Source organism: Esox lucius, chromosome 19 (genome assembly GCF_011004845.1).
Source record: "Esox lucius isolate fEsoLuc1 chromosome 19, fEsoLuc1.pri, whole genome shotgun sequence".
In the NCBI taxonomy this organism is placed as follows: domain Eukaryota; kingdom Metazoa; phylum Chordata; class Actinopteri; order Esociformes; family Esocidae; genus Esox; species Esox lucius.
Window position 1 is genome coordinate 11248277 of NC_047587.1, and position 20917 is coordinate 11269193.

Genomic DNA, 20917 nt, shown 5'->3' on the forward strand with positions numbered 1-20917 from the left:
AGGTTAGTGAGTCTCATCCCCCTGTAATACACGTCTCAGGGTCAGTGAGTCTCATCCACCTGTAATACACGTCTCAGGGTAAGTGAGTCTCATCCCCCTGTAATACACGTCTCAGGGTCAGTGAGTCTCATCCCCCTTTAATACATGTCTCAGGGTCAGTGAGTCTCTTCCCCCTGTAATACACGTCTCAGGGTTATTGAGTCTCATCTCCCTGTAATACACGTCTCAGGGTTAGTGAGTCTCATCCCCCTGTAATTCATATCTCAGGGTTAGTGTGTCTCATCGTCCTGTAATACATGTCTGTATAGACACAGCCAACACACAGACACTCCATCTGTATAGTGGCTGTGTGTCTGTGTGTCGGCTGTGTCTGTGTGCTGTGGCTGTGTGTCGGCTGTGTCTATACAGATGGAGTGGCTGTGTGTCGGCTGTGTCTATACAGATGGAGTGGCTGTGTGATGGCTGTGTCTATACAGATGGAGTGGCTGTGTGTTGGCTGTTTCTATACAGATGGAGTGGCTATGTGTTGGCTGTGTCTATACAGATGGAGTGGCTGTGTGTTGGCTGTGTCTACAGTATACAGATGGAGTGGCTGTGTGTCGGCTGTGCCTATACAGATGGAGTGGCTGTGTGTCGGCTGTGTCTATACTGATGGAGTGGCTGTGTGTCGGCTGTGTCTATACAGATGGAGTGACTGTGTGATGGTTGTGTCTATACTGATGGAGTGGCTGTGTGTCGGCTGTGTCTATACAAATGGAGTGGCTGTGTGTCGGCTGTGTCTATACAGATGGAGTGGCTGTGTGTTGGCTGTGTCTATACAGATGCCGTGTCTTCATTTGACCAACGGTTGCTGGAATGCTCTTGCACAGCTGGGAAATGCCAAACTAATTTCCATTTTAAAATGTCAAACTTGATTGGCCCTAATGATTTCTTAACATCTACAAAAATGTACATGATATAAAATTCATGTAAATTTTTCTTCACATTACTCTTGCTGCAAGAAGTTTTTTCTGCAAACTTACTTATATGTAAGATACAGCATCTGCATCTTTTCATATGACGCACAGAAACCTACAGATCTGTTCCGTTCACTCAGTGTTAAATGGCATGCTAAGTCACTCTTTTTCTATACACAGTACATAAATAAACACATTCTTCTACTTTTTATCTTGGGGATGACTCAATAGAATTTTGTAAAGGCTTACGTCTTATATAGCTAAATATAAGAAGATTATATCACCAAATCAAAAGAAGGGATTGCATATCAGGGAATATAGATACATGCATGTGTAAGGGGGTAGTATATCACAGATGTCATGTACACAAAAGTCTGTTATAGTCTCTAAAGCCTCTGCCAAGTGTTTTTCCTTTTTCTTTTGTTCATTGTGCCTCAGTCCTAAATGTTCTTTAGATATGTCACACAGTGAAAGTTCATCCCTAGTAATCCTGCTCAGGCCTTTGTGTTGCTCTTGTAATCTGTTCCATAGAAAAAAAATCACAGTGCTCATAAATCTGCACTATTGAATTTTTAATCGTTATTCTTCTGGTACCTTCCGATCAGTCAAGAGGGAAGGTGGGTGGGAGGGAGGGAGAGAGAGAGGGAGGATGGATGGATGAGGAGACGAATCAAGGAAAGATTGTGGAAACAATAGTAGGATGGAGGTATACAGGATGGATGGAAGGACAAACAGACAGATGGAGTAAATGATCAGAGGGAGGGAAGGGAAGTAGCCCAGTTAAAGTCTAATTTAAGTTTACTCAAGTGCATTAATAATGGGAGGATGAGGAGAATGCAGCATTGTGATAAAGACTAGCAGTAATTAGAGCACGGCCATTTATTTCTGCTTCAGCTTTCACATTCATCATCCTGGCAGAGGAGAGCCGAGAGAGGAGGAGATAAGACAAACACGAGGAGAGGTTGGAGAAAGGGAAGAAGAGGAGACACAAAAAGAAAGGAGCGAGACGTTGAAGAGTGGTAGAGACTACTGAGAGGAGAAACGTAGAGAAGCAGAGAAACGTGAGAGGAACAAAGTGAAGGAAATATGTCTGACAAACAGACAGTCACATTGGGGCCCTTGAAATTGTTCAGATGAGATATTTCTAAGCATGCGTAACAGTGGGTCTAAACAGTCAGGGCAAACTTTTAAAACTGCAAAATCCAATTTCTTGGCGTCTGGTTTCGGTTTTCTGTTGGGAAGACATGGTAGCCTGTTGGGTCTGGTTCAACAGCGCTGCCTCTGCGTCTGCTGGGGGAGGACTAGTCAGTGGGGAAAAACGGAAAATAGGTCTGATGGGCGTGGAGGATCATCTAAGAGTTTCTCCTCTCTGCTCTGCTGGGAGACCAGAGCTGCTGAGAAGAAATTACACATCAGAGGAGATCATTAACAGGATGGGGCCCGGGGAACAGGGGGAACGGAGGAGGAATGGAACAGTCATTTCTATCCCTCGCTCCGTGATTTTCTGAGTTCCAAATGACACCCCGCCCTCTACATGATGCACTGTCTTTGACTAAGTTCAGCGCCGCATGGCTCCGTTCGAAAGCTGTGCACTAGATGGGAAGTGGGGGTGCCATTTGTTACACAGAATCTCTCTCTCTTTGTGACTCTCCATGGCTCCCCGGACTATAAACTATAAATGGAAATCCAATATAGTGTTGGGTTGGCACTATGATTTGATTATTAGTAAAGGGCAGGCTGTGACACCGTATAATATTTTGAGAAAATATGAGCCAGATTACTGGTAAATGTAATGAATCAATGAGTATGAATGCTGAAGGAATGTATGAATGAATAAATGTGATAAAGCATTCTTGCTGGCTTTAGAAGTAAAAGTATATGTTTTTTAATGATACTATTCATTTTCATTGGAGCTCTTTAACATCTGATATTTATGGATAATTGTGATTTAGCAGTTACTTTCCCATCAGTTTGCTCCTAACCGAACCTCTACTGTAAAACTAAATGGGCTAAACTAAACCTGAGGATTACGGAAAGAAATTCTTCAATCAGGTGGTGAGCAATCCCTCCCTAAAGCTCTGCACTGTTGCTCGCTTCCCTGAAGTTGTTACTTGCTACTTGTCTCATTTCCGTCTTTGCGTTAACATTGTTAACATGGATCCCTGGTGCTTCTTACTCGGTTTTAATAGATGACAGTAGGAGAGAGGAAACAAACAGAGGCTGCATTCCAAACGGCGTCCTCTTCCCTATACAGCTGTGCTCGTCAAAAGTCAAAATGGTGAACTGTAGATGGAACAGGGTGCCAGTTGGGATCTGGACAGGGCCTGATGCCGACAAGCAGCAATAGATTGGACTTGTATAAGGAGCATTGATTTATTCGCCTCTGTTCCTTGTGGTGTCTCAGCCTGAGATTCACCAGACGACACTATCCACGTTCCCACAATGAGGACAAATGGAAAATAATTATCCCGAATGCACCAATGAAGGCAATTACGATGCGCCAGGCAGCCAGTGAGAGAGCTGGAAATTCTTCTGTTATGAATAGTTGATGTCCTAAAAATGCCGGAAAACAATGTTCATTTGATATGAGCTAAATTACCTTTCAAAAACAAAGGGAGGCTGTGAGTCAATTGATGCATGGCATATCATGACATGAAAGGGGCCTTTTGTATTTGGATTACTATACTGACTTTCATAGGACATGTCTTAAGACATTATAGGACATTATCTGACACTGTTTTCGATTTTTTTTAAATACAGATTGATGCGAACACGATTTTAATTTTACTTTTCTGGATTCAAACGAATACTGTTTCTCATAAAATCTATTTTGTTTGAACAATTGTCTGGGAATAGTCTACATTAGTCAACATTTTCAACACTGTCCTGTATAGAAATACCCAGGTGATTTACAGGGAATCAGAGACAGATATACAGGACTTATTGACCTGGGTTATCTGAATCATACAATGAAAAATAAAAAAAACTTTGACGGACAGTTTATCAAGTAACCTTCATAAACATCTGAAACCTTTAACCTCATTAATGCATCTGTTACTTAAAGATTAGACTATTGCACATTTATTGAGTTACTAAGAACAGGTATTTCTTGTCACTCAGGAGGGCCAAAACACTCATGTTATGTGCCAGAGTCATGTTATGTGCCTTCAGAAACGATTTAGACCCCTTCACTTTCTTGACATTGAGTTGTTTAGAAAGTCTCTAAATAAAGACTCAGTTTATAATTTATATTTTCTGCCATCAATCTATATGCAATAGCCAATGATATTTCTAGACATTTTTGCCAATTTATAAAAAATGAAAAACATAAATGTCATAGATGTAAGTATTCAGAACCTTTGCCATTACACTCCAAATTGATCCCAGATGCATCCCGTGTCCTTTGAGCATCCTTGCCATGTCATTTGAACTGGATTGTGAGTCCATCTGTAGTAAATTCAATTGATTGGACATGATTTTGAAAAGCATACACCTGTGATTCTGCATGCAAGACTCTTGAGAGCATGAGGAAAAAGATTATCTGGTCTGATGAGACCAAAATTGATCTATTAAGCCTGAATGCCAAGCACTACATCTGGCAAAAACAAGGCACCGCTCATCACCTGGCTAATTCATCCCTACAGTGAAGCCTGGTGGGAGTATCATGCTGCGCACAGGCTTCTCAGCGAGAGGGACTGGTCAGGATTGTACAGAGCAAAATCCAGAGGTCCTTGAAAAACACCTGATCCAGAATACCTATGACCTCAGACTGGGATGAAGATTCAGCTTTGGGCTGGACAACGACCCAAAGCACACAGCCATAAGAGGGGCTTAGGGACAGGTCCGTAAAAGTCCATGAGTGAACACCACTCAACATTTTTTCATAAAATAAATCGACACCAAATGTATGAAAACCTGTTTTCGGTTTATCATTACAAGGAATTCTGTATAGATTGATGTCCAAAACAACCCTGATGTGGAGAAAGGGAAGGGTTTGCATACCTATCTGAAGGCCCTGGACATAGTTCTGTCCTAGAGTCAAATCGCTAAGTTATGTATTCACGTAGTGAGACTTGCCGTAAGCTCCCTGATGACTGGTTAAATGATGTCCATCTGGCTGAGAGTATGCTAACCAACATCCAGTGCAACTACTCAGACTATAAACTTTGAAACTGATTTTCAATGGGCTGCTACTCATTAACACTCAAGTTGCTGTTAGCAGCACCTTTACCTGTGGGGCCGAGGACACACCAGAGTATGACACTTTCAGGGGTGAAAAGAACTATGGAAATTAGACATGGTTAAAATGGCCTTCCATTCCTCACAGACGGATAGAGGATAAACTGAGATATTCCTGTTTGTTCACTTCAGGTGATTAGAGACAATAATTATAGTTGCCCGTGTTTGAATATGTGAACATTCCACTCAAACAAATATAGTTTTACATGACAAGGAGTGAGAAGGAGTACACTTGCTTTTAATCACCTAAATAGATGAGGACATATCTTGTTATTCCCTAGCCATCCTTGATTTACTTTAAAACTCTTTAATTGTAGCAGAGTAGGCCTTATGAGAAGCATGTTGCAGCGATAAACGCACCTAAAATCTCTCAGATTTCCACTAAACATATAAGACGGCATAATGATTAAGGTCTAATATGTTCCCTGGGTCTATTATTGAGGTAATAAGAATGATATAACATTCCTAAATGCCCCCTTTTCAATTAAAGAAAGCACAACAGCAGTGAACTATGAAGACATTTAGCTCTCACTAGAAAGAGATTTCAGTAGCATGCATCACTGTTAGTGGCCATAAAAAGCCCTCCCTCTCACATTAGTAGCCCTGGTCACGTTCAGGTTGAAATAAAATTTCCCTCAGCAATTTGCGGAGATGAATGAGCGGCTGAGTGGTTCCGCAAGGTTAATTAGCAAAAGGAATGGATCCTGGTTTTAATTCTACCGAGATGCTTAATTAAACCTCTTCACAAAGTGCAAATGTCAATATAGTGTCCTCACAACGAATCTTTTTGGACTCCTTTTTCTCACACATAAGTTGAGGTGCTGCTGGTTGTTTATCTAGTAGCTTAATCATTATCGCCCAAGATAGCATTAATACAAAACGTGAGACATTCCGAAATCTTTTCTATTAAGCACAAAATAATTATCCAAAATCCAATTATTGCCTCAAGGTAAAATCTAATCTTTATGACTTTAAAGCTAGCAGATACCAAGGTAGAATGAGACTATTTTGAATACTTTGTGTCAAAAGATTGTGAGTGTTGGTGCTGAAAATTGGAATTTGGCCAGGAGTTACTTGAGATTATGTAGCCTGCCCAGAAAAACTCTAGGGAAAAAATTACATTAGACATTTAAACACTTGTACAATAAGAAACTTAACATAGAGCAAATTAAGAGACTACTGGACCTTTTTCTTTCCTTTCCAAAAAAGTCGAAAAGGAAGGTTTTGAGTGAAGAACAGAAGGGTTAAATTAAGAGACCACTGCAAATTGAACGCTTCTGTTCCTCACTCAACACTTTCCTTTTCAACTTTTTTGGAAAGGAAAGAAAAAGGTTTTTTTCCAGAGCTGTATTTAAAAAAAAATATTGTTCCTGTGGTCAGTTACTGTTTAAAAACTGATTTCTGCCCCCTCTCAGCAAACAAATATTTAAAGTAACTATCATTACCAACCATTAATAAAAAATGAATTAAAAAAAGCTAAATGGTTTGTTCATAAACATAACACTGTCCGAACATGGATAAGCATCCCTTTTGTTAATGTTTGGAGACGTAAGGAACAGTATCTTTCATATCATAAATGAAAAATATTTGTACAGTTAGTAAATATTTTTTTTAATTACAGTTAGGTCTGGAAATAATTGGACACTGAAGTTTTATTATTTTGGCCAAAATATCAAGTTACAGTTAAAAATTGAATACGGGCTTAAAGTGCAGTCTCTCAGCTTTAATTTAAGGGTGTTCACATCCAAATTGGAGAAAGGATTTATGAATTACAGCTTTTTAATATATATATATAACCCCCTCTTTTTCAAGGGACCAAAAGTATTTGGAAAATTGACTCAAAAGCAGTTTCCTGGACAGGTGTGGGCTATTCTTTCATTATTTCTTCATCAGTTAAACAGGTGAAAGTTCTGGATTTGATTCCAGGTGTGGCATTCACATTTGGAAGCTGTTGCCGTGAACCCACAACATGTAGTCAAAGGAGCTCTCAATGCAGGTGAAACTGGCCGTCCTTAGGCTGCAAAAAAAAATCCATCAGAGAGATAGCAGGAACATTAGGAGTGGCCAAATCAACAGTTTGGTACATTCTGAGAAAAAAAGAACACACTGGTGAGCTTAGCAACACAAAAAGGCCTGGATGTCCATGGGAGACAACAGTGGTGGATCCTTTCCATGGTAAAGAAAAACCCCTTCAAAACATCCAGCCAAGTGAAGAACACTCTCCAGGAGGTAAGCATATCATTATCCAAGTCTATCATAAAGAGAAGACTTCACGAGAGCAAATACAGAGGGTTCACCACAAGGTGCAAACCATTTATAAGCCTCATGAATAGAAAGGTCAGAATAGACTTTGACAAAAAACATTTAAAAAAATTAAAAAACTGCCCAGTTTTGCCCAGAACAGCTTCATGAAGCATACCTGATCTGTAAACCACGGTGGAGGCAGTGTGATGGCATGCACATGCATGGTGTCCAATGGCACTGTGTAACAAGTCTTTATTGGTGATGTGACAGAAGACAGAAGCAACCAGATGAAGTGTATAGGGATATATTGTCTGCTCAGATTCAGACAAATTCAGCAGAGTTGATTGGACGGCGCTTCACTTTCTTATGGACAATGACCCAAAACATACCGCGAAAGCAACTCAGGAGTTTTTTAAGGCAAAGAAGTGGAATATTCTGCAATGGCCAAGACAATCACCTGATCTCAACCCGATCGAGCATGCATTTCACTTAAGAGAAATGGCAAAGCATCACAAAGGAGGAAACCCAGCATTTGGTTTTGTCCACGCATTTCAGACTTCAAGCAGTCATTGCCTGCAAAGTATAAAAAATGTACATTCTATTTATGATTGTGTTAATTTGTCCAATTACATTTGAGCCTCATTTCAAATCCATTTAGGCGGCGTATAGAGCCATAATTATGAAAATTGTGTCAGTGTCCAAATATATCCGGACCTAACGGTATACAATTATTTCTCTTTGTTGAGAAATAATCACAAGTGATGATTATTGACATTAAGACAGTCAAACATTATTGCTCTTCTAGCTGTAACTATGGTGTTGAAAACAATGTTTTTTGGAAGATACAGACCCCTTCCTTTTAAATTGAAGTATTAGAAACTGATCATTTGTAGTCCAATAGACAACACAAAACTGGTTAGACTTTTTCTTTTAACTTGCATAGAACTCACATTTTCCGAGTGACTGCACTGTATCTCTGATGGCAAAAGTTAGTGTACTCTAAAAAGTAGACTTAGGCAAGTGAGGTACATGTACATTTTTGACAACTCAGCATGTTAAAATGCAATGCACAACTTTACCTTGTGTTTATGTCTTGTAGCTACCGTGCAGTGGGAGCCTGAATAGAATGTACGCACACACAAAGATTCTGTGTGTGACTATATGACAGCAAAGTCATGGATATCGCTCATCTCAAACTTAATTCACTTAAAGGGGCACTCAGCAAAATTGTGTTCAAAGAAGCACAAAGCGCTTGATACCATTAAGAGCTAAGTTGTTTCCAGACAAATCAAATGTTCACTCAGGAAAAATAAATAGGCATTACCAATCTTGATTGAGTAGATGCTTGGTTGAAAATAATTATGTTGAAATTATTTTTGCACATTGTATTTTTCTGTTATTGTGGTGGCAATGATTTTGCTATGGCGCAGAACCACAGCAAAATCAATCCACAAAAAAACTAACATGCTCTATCACCCCTATTACTTTTTGCTAGCAATGGTTTACTGACAGCATATAGTGCCTATTTCAAGAAAACTGACTCAGGAATTACTGTTTCTCTTGGCCCACTGACAACTTGTGAGACAATGTGTGACACTATCTTACATCAAGTTGTAAAAGAGTGCCCTTTTCCTTTTAATGTTAGATCAACCTTACCTCCAAGGTACTTTACTTCCAAGGTAATCACAGTCAATTAATTCATTACTGATTATACGTTTGATGTAATTGGCCTGACTGGAACCTCGCTTAATCCTGATTAATTTATTGCTCTGATGAGTCCTTCTTGTCACAGTAGTCCAGAAGGACTCAACCTAAAGATCCTTAGACACCCTTCCAGACTCGCTCCAAGAACCAGCTAACCAAGGATCTAAACGTAACCTTGCATATGTTTTAAAAGCCGAGTTAAACTAAGACTGCCCAGGACTGCCAGAGTCTTGGATCCAGACAGTGTTCACTATTATGAAAAAATACGTGCTTTGCATTTTTGGACATGCTGTTTTCCTTCAACTCATGCGTTCATGATGACACATAAAATGCACCCAGTGGCAAGGTGGCACCACCTTGTTCATAAAAAGTGATCGCATCACATGGCTGCGAGTTGCATTTTTAAAGCAGGCAGTCAGGCATCAAGGCATACAGTAGCGTATCGTAGGAACAGCATTCATGGGCTTTTCACACAAAAGAGTTCAAGGTTCACAGAGAATGGTGCGACAAACAAAAAACACCCAGGTAGAGGAAGTCCTTGGAAAGAAAAAAAATATGAGAAAGTTTGTAGGAGAATGGCAAGAATCATTCCAGTTGATAGGCAGGCCACAGAGAGGTGAATTACCGCAGTGCAAAGACACAGAAATCTGCAGAATTAGTCCATCCCAACACATCAACACTAGACAAATGAGCAGTGGAAAAACTCTGAGACTGAAATAATTATTTTTATGATTTTAAAAAAAAGTAGAATCCATGCCCTGAAGAATTCACGCAGCTCTGGAGTGTAAAGGAGACTAACCTGGTGTTAGATTTGTGTACCTAATAAATCATGTTAGACCAAGGCTCTGTCCTTGTTCTTCTTGACCTAAGAGGCCTCTTTGAAACCAATGATCACCAGAATCTTTTGGAAGGATTAGAAACACAGAGCCTGGTCATCGCAGCTGAGTTCTTGCCTACTGTAGAACTATTGAAAAGCTTTTGTTCAGTTGTAAAAATAATGTCTGAAAAGGTTGTACTTTGAAAAACAGACAAAAAAGAGATGTTAGTTCTAGATCCCAAGAAATGATCTGTGGTTGGACCTGACAATAATTCTCAATGATTGTACAATCATTAAAAATGAAGAGTGCCTGGGTCGTGATTTCTCTTTTGACAGACATGCTAAAATACTTTTAACTATACTTTAAATATTTTTCTAAAATATTTTTTCTAATAACTTTTTGCCAGATATTATTTGCACCCAGGTGTTCGTAGCCAACAATGCTATTTGCACCCAGGTGACCATAGCCAACAAAGCTATTTGCACCCAGGTGTTCGTAGCCAACAATGATATTTGCACACGGGGTTAAATGCACCTTTGAAACTTTGATAATATGCATATAAATTCCCCCATTCCCCAATGTCCCCATCTAATGTTAGCTAGCTAACATCATTGGACAAATCTGTTACTATTGTCTAAAATCAAACCATTAGCCCTATTTCTGGTGGTTAAAAACTTAGTATAGCTATATGGCAACTTATTATAGCTATATGGAGATGTGAACGTTTCACATTTGGCCCAAGCATGTTCAGCTGTAGCCAGTTAGAGCAGGCTAGCTTTTCTTTTCCAGGCTATTTTAGTTTTGCTTAAGGTTTGAGAGCATGGTAGTTCCCCCTAACTTTAGATCAAGGTCAGCTTTCTGTCCATCTTTCTGGCTATATGCCTGTCTGTCTGACTGTCTCTCTCTCCCTCCCTCTCTCTTTCTGTTGTTCACTTAAAGAGGTAGCTTTTGTCAACAAAACATATCTGAATACTGGAAAATTGCATCTTAAATTATACATAGACCACTATTCTTAACAGGTACTGCACAATAATGATTTGGGAATCAACTACAGACTGTTGTCCTGTATTTGTCTAATTTAGAGTTGAACCTGACTGCTGGCTGTTGTCCTCAGGTTGTCTTATTTAGAGTCAATCCTGCAGATTAGCACTGAAGCACTTCTGTCATCTTTCCTCTGGACTAACTAAGTCCAACGGTTTCACATCATGTCAGCTGGGCCGTTTGAAGGGAAATATTTGAAGGACTGACCATAAGGCAGGTTGTGCGAATGCCAGGTGGAATGGTACCGAGCCGTCTATTAAGAGTTTGGCCGGGTGTTAGAAGGGGTTTATAGTTGCAGACAGCTCAACCCTTCTCGTCTCCTTTTGGCTCAGAGTTCTCAACAACAGCTAAATCTACACATAGCAAGACAGACTCTTCAGGGGTTTTCTTTCTAGGTCATCATTAATTAACAAGGTAAGTCAGTTCAGAATCAATTCTCATGTTCATAGACAATGTTGCAAAATGACCAGATGACACAAGACCACATGAATAATAGAGAAACGAAATACAAACAAACAAGCAATATTCAGCAGCTGTATTGTTCAGATAGCAGCTTGTTGATTACATTTTTGAAAGAGTGAGGAATCATTAGTGTCAAGTTTAATGGTCTTTTGCAATTCACTTTAGCCCTTAGCAGTGGCATTTACCAAATTAATGTATGCACACAAAAACAGCAACCTGTTTCGCTGAACTGCCTTATGAAAGCCTAACATTGTATTACTGTCACTATTGTGTAAGTTCTTTTAGGCTAGTCCTGACAATAGAATAGGTTTTTCCATTATCCATGATTCATAATGGGCTGTCTTTGAATTGTGTGCACGATATCACCTGTAACTGTATGATGGCGGAAATGCTGTGTAATGTCCCCCACAAAACAACAACAGCTCTCGTTCTAAATGGCCCAGCTAACAGAGCTAAAAAAAAGACTACTTATTTGAAAACTGTACTTTGAGTCATATAAGTCCAATTGCCTGGCACACTTTGAAGAGGTTTTTGGCCAATTGGAGACAGCGGTTAGGCTTCTCATCCTAAACCTTGGATTCAGTCTGTTACGTGAACGCTTGTATTGAGAGGCTACATCTTTCACCCTCTTTGGATTCTGGGCCCCCATGGGAATCAAACCACCCTGGTGATGTGAGCGCTATGCTCCACAAACTCTTTCAATTACTACTGTGGTTATGCATAAGTGTTACGGATACAGGTAACCTGTGTGTGTATTTGTGTTTTTCCTGTTCTTCTGCCCTAATCACACGTGTCCCCTTATGTTCCTGATTGGTTGTTGGTGTGTCTCACCTGTCAGTCATCAGTTCATATGTCGATTGCTGAGGTGGACCAATCCATGGAAACTCCTCCTGATGGCACCACCCGTTCCTGTTGTTCATTGTCCAATCACATCCCACATCCCCTAGTTTAAAAACACAGTCAGCTGTGTTTCTCACCTGGAGGAGATTTCAGCTTTTTTACACATTTGGAGACGCAGACCCTTTTCGACGCAGACCCTTTTCGATACAGACCACATTCGTTCCTTGATTCCTTCATACACCACAGTTTAGTCATTGCCCATACATCTCACTTTATCCTGTTTAATGTTAGTATGTGTTACTGTGGTGTCTTGTTTGCTGTCATCTGGTCACTTGTTTGCTGTTGTCTAGTCCCCGTTTAATCTATGTTGTTTGTTTGTGCCTGGGAAAAGTGGATTTAGCAAGTCGCCCTTGGGCATACACAACCCGTAGGAATACTTTGTCTAAAAACACTAGCTAGAACTGAGCGGACCACCCACTGTATTTTTGTATAGTTTAGTAGTAGAGTAAAGCGGTTCTTGAGGCAGGCAAAATCAGTTTAGGGGTTTTTGAATTTATTATTTTTTTCCTTGGGTCCAGTTCAGCCACTTTTCCCAAACAATTTACTGTGGGTTTATAATAAATGTTTTGTGTAGCTTTGGTTTTCTGTGTATTTTGTTCTCACTGTTCCTTTTCACTATTATAATTCACATGATTTATGTAACCGGTCTCATTACCATCCACCCTAGACTTCTAAACCCACAGGGTTTGTACTTTTTATATTTCTTCTGCACAAAACCTCAAGTTATCCCATGAGCCAAATATAAATGGTTAATAGTTATCTAATAGTAAATATTCTATTTACCTGGTACTGTAGGTTAATTGAAAATCCATTGTCATTTACAGCAATGAACTGGGGAGTAGTTAGAGGGGAATTCCTATATGCTCTATCATATCACTTCAGACCGAAGACCAACAGGTCCTGGCCAAAAGTAGAGCATTAAAAAAAATTGTCTGCAATTTGGTGGAGACATTTTCATAAATAGTTATTTCTGGCGTCGCACAGCATCACTGAAGATGAAGGGTGCTGGGGTGCGTGCATCTGGATGGAGCCTGTGTGTGTGTGTGTCTCCTCGACACATATGGAGATCTTATAAATAAGAAATGCTCACCAGAGTGGATAAAAGAGCACAGACCTGTCTCCACTTCACCACACACCTTGCCCCGCTGTGTTGCGCCGTGCCGTTCCGAGCTTGACTAATACGCAGGCAGACATGCAGGCAGGGCTCACATGCTGATTGAAATTGAAGTTGCGTTGAACACATAAAGATAGAACTGATTTAGCTAAAGCCAACCATAATCTTACTTTTGGCAGTACCGGGGTTAGGCTGAAATTGCCTTGGGGGAGTGGGGTTGGGTTGGTGAGAGAAATGTCTTGGTTTCAAGCAAATGAAAAGAAAAGGAGCCAAAAAACCAAAGCGTTGCAGGCTGGGCGACTGCGGATCAGAGACGAATGGAAGGAGAAAGGAGAGGGGGATGAGAAGACAGCAGGATGAGAGGGGAAAGGGTGGGGTGAGAGAGGAGAGCAGGATGAGGAGAGGTGGGGGCAGAGGAGAGGCAAGTGGGGGATGAGAAGATAGGGGAGGAGATTAGGTGGAGGTAAAGAGACGTGTGGGAAGGTTTTCTTCATTTGTTTTCAGGTGATTGTTGTAAAAAAAAATAAAAAATCTAAATAGGAAGCTAATTGAAAAGACACATTTTCAGTTGGTTTTGGATCTTCAGATTAGCCAGATTTGGACTTTATTTAGTAGTGCTCAATATCTACAATCTAAATCTTAATTGGTCTTGTACTAGCCTATTCCAAAATTGGGGTCACAACCCCTGCAGATCTTCAGGCTTGCTAACAGGCATTAGAGTCAAATGCAGAGAAAATATGTGTTTCATTGGGTGATCCTACTTTTTAATGGTAACCCAGAGGTTGATTGTTGAGACAGCATGAAGTTATGTTATTTAATAAAAAAATAGCTCACCCCCTCCTTCAGACACTTTGGTTCAGTAGGTAGAATTGTCATTGATTTATAATCAGACATTGCATAGTAACTTCCAAAGATTGAATAAAAAGATTAAAAATCCCTTTTAAAAAATGGCTGTATGTTTTGTTATTTTGTAATCTTCATTATTTTATTTTTTTATCGTAATACCGATCAATATTGTTAACATGCCTATAAAATAAATTAGTGTCTGGAACCATCAAGAGGTCCAGAGCATGTGAGCCTTACAGGGGGCAGACCTTAATTCAGAGCTTAATGTAGGGCTTAATGCAGAGCTTAATGAAATCTGGAATCATTATCTGGAAAAGGCAAAAGTCAAACTAAAATAAATAAGTTAAATTTTCCAGGATAAGCAGTCATTTTCTTGGTTATCAGATTTTCACAGCATCCATAGAAAATCATGTACCAATTTGTTTTTCCAAAATGTAATTCTCCTTTCGAGTTGTTTGAAATCAGAAGCCATTGTTCCTTTAATAATGGTGAGTCATTCAGGCAGCAAAGCATCCCCAAAACAGACACTGCCACCACCATGTTTACCAAGACTAATGTCAGAAACCAAGACTAATCTGTCAAATAGAACATTTGTTCAGGGCTCTTGAGGTGACTTGACAGATGCTTCCAGATGCATCCAAGCCACTGATATGCGCTTCTTGCTATCAAATGAAATGTTTGTTTTGTGCCAGACGTAACAAGACCCATATTGATCGAAACCTTCCACTTTTGAGTAAATGAGCATTCCAATTCTTTCTGCTGTAGCTAAGGTTTTGTTAAGTACATTTATTTAACTGTCAATAACCGCCATAATTCAAACACATGGAAAGGGACCAAAGCTCAATAATTTAAGACAAAGTGCAAATATAAAATGCGGAGTAAACTTTTAAATGCTATTCCTGTTTTCTTACAACTGACTTGTTGCTCTGCACTGTCTGCCTGCTATGTCCCAGAGCCAACCATCTGCAATATGGAAAGTTTTCCCACTGTCAGTGGTGTCACATACCTTATATACCGAAGTGTACTACTTGACCAGTAGCCATTTAGTCAAAGTCCACTAATTAGGGCATATGGTGTCATTGGTTTGTTTTGTAAAAGCACTTTGTGACAACTGCTGATGTAAAAAGGGTTTTATAAATACATTTGATTGATTGATTGATTGATTTTGGAGACAGCAGAGCACTGAGATCAGGTCTGAACTGAAGTCTGGGAACTCATTTCAACTTCACTCTACTTTTAATACCCTGCTAGACTGAAGGAGTGTTGCTGAGAATATCTCCTCTCATTCTTGCCACATTAACCTAAATGTTAATGCCTGCCAGTTCAGGTCTTTGTGGTTGTTTGCTTTTGACAGAGAGAGAGAGAGAGAGAGAGAGAGAGAGAGAGAGCGAGACAAAGGAATATGGAAAAAATGTGTGTCTGTGAGAGAGAGTGTCTGAGAGAGAGCTATCGAGCAAGAGATAAAGAAGAGACGGTGTGTGTGTGTGTGTTTGTGAGGGTGTGTGGGAGAGAGACAGAGAGAGAAAGGGAGGGAAAGAAAGAAAAAGGAGAGACAGCGTCTGAGAGGTGAGAGAGCAAAAAAAGTGAGGTGAGACAGATGGGGAGGAAGATGGGGAGGGAGAAAGAGTTGACTGATAGTGGGTGTGTGTGTGTGTGTGTGTGTGTGTGACAGATAGAGAGACAGAGGCAGCGTTGACTAATGAAAGATGTATTATTGTTACACCTTGTGATTTTCACTCATAGTTCTCATAGTCTACAAGGTCATTCTTTGCAGTGCTAATATCTGCGCAATGTGTTACATAATCAGAGGTTCATGTCTTGTAAGACACAAAGGAGAATATAATATTCATTCTAACACATCAGATTGGTGATTTAAACGGAAATTGGATTCTTATTCATACTGCCTTGTCATCAAAAACCGGAATCCTCAGTGTGACAACGGACATTGGACATTAAATATTCCCTGCTGGAACAGTAATTCACTCTCCCTCACATACAATTTAAATATGTAATTTGAGCCCACAAATTTAATGTACCATTCAAAAAGGACTTTTATTGTGTTTACGGTGACGGTATGCTAGGAAGGCCTGGGCTGGGAGAGCTCTGCAAGGCTGACCATTACAGCTGACATGGATATGCCCCCTGACTAGCGGTTTAACCCTTGATTTACATAGGCCAGGCACTGTGAGCCCCATTAACATGGCCCAGACTCCCCAAAATCTCCAGCACTGGTAACCAAGGCCGATACCTATGGATCAGCTCCTTGCCCATTGCAGCACTCTGATATTCTTTCACATTCAGCACATGCTCGTATTCAGAGCGACCTACGGCAGTGAGTGCATACATTTAGGTACCTTTTCATCCCCCCCCAACAACCAAGGTGTTGCAAGGGTTTTTGCTCCGGGACCTGTGTGGTTTGAAAGAGTTGAAAGAGTTCCGGCCTTGAAACCCAGGTGCAATTCCTGCAGCTCGATGACGAGTCCCTAGGAAGCCCCGTGGGAGATGCAAATTGGCCCGGCCTCGTGGCCCACTGAGCAGGAAGGCGTCTACAGGAACTTCCTGATCTCGCTCCATCGACTCAGGGTCAGGGTTAGGGGTCAGGTTTAGGGTCAGGTAGTCAGACCAACGAGAGTGTGTGAAGTGTTGAATCAGGTGGCTTCCTGGTCGGAGGAGAAAAAATCTGAATGACTTAGCGAGGTTGCCTAATAGGAAAGCTGGCCATGACCTTCTTCTCTCCTGAGCCGCAGTCCATTTGTGAGTAGCTTGTGAAATAATTGTGATGGGCACGCAGAGGTCATCTCACAATTTCACGTGTTCAACAGCAAACGGTGAAAAACAAGTCTGTTAATTACATGATCCCAGCTACTAACTAATCACTGCGGCTTTAACATTATCCCACACCTGTTTAAACTATTATTGTCTTAAAAACACTAACCCAATAGCTGGAAAAGTATGTACACATTCCCCCTGTCTGTCTGTGTGATGGGAATTCCCAGGAACCTTGCAAATCAATATTTGCTCAATACAAAAGCTCTAAAAATATTCAACCCCTTCACCTTTTCCTCAATTTATTGTGATACAACATGACATAGAATTTGTTTAAATCATTAAAACATATATTCAATTAATTACAAATACAAAACAGAAACAAATTAATTACATACATATTTACCCTCTTTAGACATTATTTGGTAGAGGCACTTTTGGCAGCAATTACACCCTTGAGACTATTTGGCATTTGGTTCAGGCACCTTTGGCAGCAATTACAACCATGTGTCTATTTGGATAAGTCTCTACCAGCTTTACACATCTAACACAGCTATGATACAGCACCTTCAGTTGTTCATTCATAGCAAAGGGGGGTGAATACTTATGCCCTCCATTCTTTTTCTGTTTCAGATATTAATACATTTAGAACAATTTGCAGATATTATTTTTCATTTTTGAAAAATAACATTATGGGGTTATTTTGAGGTAGAATAATCAGTGGCAAAATCTCCTGATTAAATCAATTTTGATTACGTTACATGTAACACAATAAAATGGGGAAAAGTCCAAGGGGGGTGAATCCTGCACTTAAGTGGCGATGTGGTACACTGTACCGAAAACAGAAACAGAGTACAACCAAGGGATATGATGATTATGAAACATGTTGATAATGTTTTATGTTCTTTTCATTTCAATTTATTTGATTGTTTGGCCCAGACTTAAATTATCTCTGACGTCGTGGTTACAATGAAACCAAATACAATAATGATCATTCATAATAAATGTGTCTGATTTTTCACCACCAGCATGTTATTTTCCCAACAAACCAATATAGAGTACAAGTTTAATCAATCATGTTAAGGCTATCACATAATCCAGATTAACATATTGATTACTGTATGTGATTTATAATGACAAATTAAGGGTACGTGAAGCTGCTTTTTGACATAGCACCCATTGACCCATAGGATTATGGTCCTGAAATCTAGATCTTTGAATGGACCCAAGTATAAAATATCAGTTTGTTAATTAATTTGATTAGAAGGTTTACTGAAATGTATTAAAATGTACATTTATGCAGGGTCAGAATTTAACAGATATATCTTTTGAAAGCTAACACATTCCCTGAAGTGTTTGGCCTTTTAATTCCAAGCTTCTAAGTTTCATACAGAGCGCTAGTACTTGGTTTGGAAGTTCAGAAAATCAAAGACTGGTATGACTTGAAAATAAGACTCACAACTTGATGCTTGAAAAATATTTATATGCATATATTGGCTCCTGTTTTCAAGTTCTCCTGCTCCAATATTATCCAATGATTATTTAGCAAATAATCACGGTTTAGTCTGAAAATCATTAACAGTGCTGTCAACAGTTCAGTGAAATTGTTTAAGCCTACTGTACATATATAGATGCTTTGTCAGCATGCTGAGTGTTGGCATTATCTACCAGTTGCAGCGTTTAACTTGGGTCGGAGATGTCGGTAGGGATGTATTTGGAACCATTTTTGAGTTAATATGCCCCCAAAGAAAAGTTGTAAAGGCATGATTTGCTATGGATATTTGGCATTCATGTCATGATTTCAACTTGTTTACCTCAGACACCTGTGAATCCAGCCTACTTTTGAACACCAGCTCACTTTCAGATTAGGATGTGTTGTTCAGATGTTGGGTCGTTTTGAATATCTCTCTTTTGGTCCCTCCAACCAAACCCACTGAAGGAGTACGCCAGAGCTCCCTCCCTTCTCACCCCTTCCCTCTAAGGGATGATAAAAAGGAGACAGAATATAAGGAGCAACCAAGATCAGTCTGTGGGGTAAATTTGTTAGGAGTCATTGATTGACAGCGATATTCAAATTCAGTCTGTCAGGTCTGAAATTGGGGAGGGGCCCTCAGAGACCGCCTATGTACAGGGCCCAGAATTTTGTGCTACATCCATGCTCAGGAGAACAAAATATATCTTGGGTAACCATGTCTTTGGCATAAACATTAGTGTAATTGTCTTGCTGAAAGGTGAAACACTAGCCAAGGGTAAGACTTTTCATTATTTTAACATTACAATTAATTTGCATTTAATTCATATTCCTGTGCAATCAGATTTAAAACAAAATAGGTATTCAAGGCAAAATATATGTTAACAAAATGTATAATTTGATCCAGTCCTCCCTACTGTGTATATGAGATGTATAATAAAAGTACTTCTCTAGATCCATATTTTTTCATACACCCATTTCCATGCATTTATTACTGAATTACCATTATTGAAAGATAATAGGAATTCACCCACCTTCAAACTGTTTCTTTGAAGCTTGTGTGCATCACAGAGAAATATGGTCAAAATATCATAGTAACAGCTGTTAAAAACTGGTGGATGAAACTGAAAGAAAAATAAGGCACAAGTCTCAATCAGGCAAGTAAGGTAAGATTTGAAGTAAAATGTTCTGGTAATTCACCATTGTACCAATCTTTCCCCTATCTTCAAAATGGAATGTGTGTGTGGGTGTGTGTGGGGGGGGGGGGTGCTTTTTCCAAGTCTCTCAATCAAATCAGGTAATAACACATTTCAGTGTACAGACATTTGTTTGGACGTTTGTTTGGATTCAAAGAAATGCATCAGAAAAGGTATTGGAACACATTCAACTGACTGAGCAAAACACAACGCATTCTTTCATATTATTGCTTGCAAGTCTTGCAACGACCGTCATACCTTGGCATAATTCTTTCTCTGTTGCTTTCTAGCAATGTCAGTCACATGAAAAAAGCCTGTTTGTCAATCCCCTCAGTTAAACTGATAGAGAAATGTCTGCACCAGTCTTCTTGCATGAATGGCATTGAGATGTAAATTAATAATATTTTATTTTGCATAATTTTGCCGTTTTTGACTTAATTCCATTTGCTTGAAGTTTTCTCCTTACCCAAGCCATATACACTTGAGTCAGGAAGGTTGACAACTAGAAGACAACTGGCTGTTAATTATAAAGTTCCCAGTCTAGATTGATTGTCATAATTAATTGATGAGTTTGAATCAGTGGTTTTGAGGTTTGGCAAGGAAATAATAGAAATCCATGCACAGTTGACCATAAGTTCAAAGCAGGCAGGAATCAGCAGTTGAAGCAATAAAAAAAGCACCGTCAGTTTTTACTCAATTTCTGTAAAAAGCTGAGGGATGGGGCAGGGGAAAGGTAATCACTCTGAAAGTCATATACAGAGCTATGGATGTTAGGAATGACCATCTATGATTTCAACATAATAGTGAAACAAGCTGATATTTCAGGTTTTGCTAGTGTACAAAATGTAATCAAATAACGTGAGATATTTATAAGGCAGTGTTCTTTAGGAATAAATGGAAAAATAGAATTCATTTCTAGGACAAAAAAATGTATACAGCAACTTCAGCCTTTTTTAATGTAGATTTTGTAGGCCAAGTAGGCCCGTTTGTGCTACCTACAACACATTGTTGGTTAACAAATAATGTATATGAGGCAGAAACATTGGATCTTTGTTGAAAGATTCATAGAATGTTTCAATGGGAAGCGTATGAACAATGGATGCAAGTCAACAAACACGTAGCAACAGCTGACCTAATTCTTCCAGAACTGCCAATTCGCT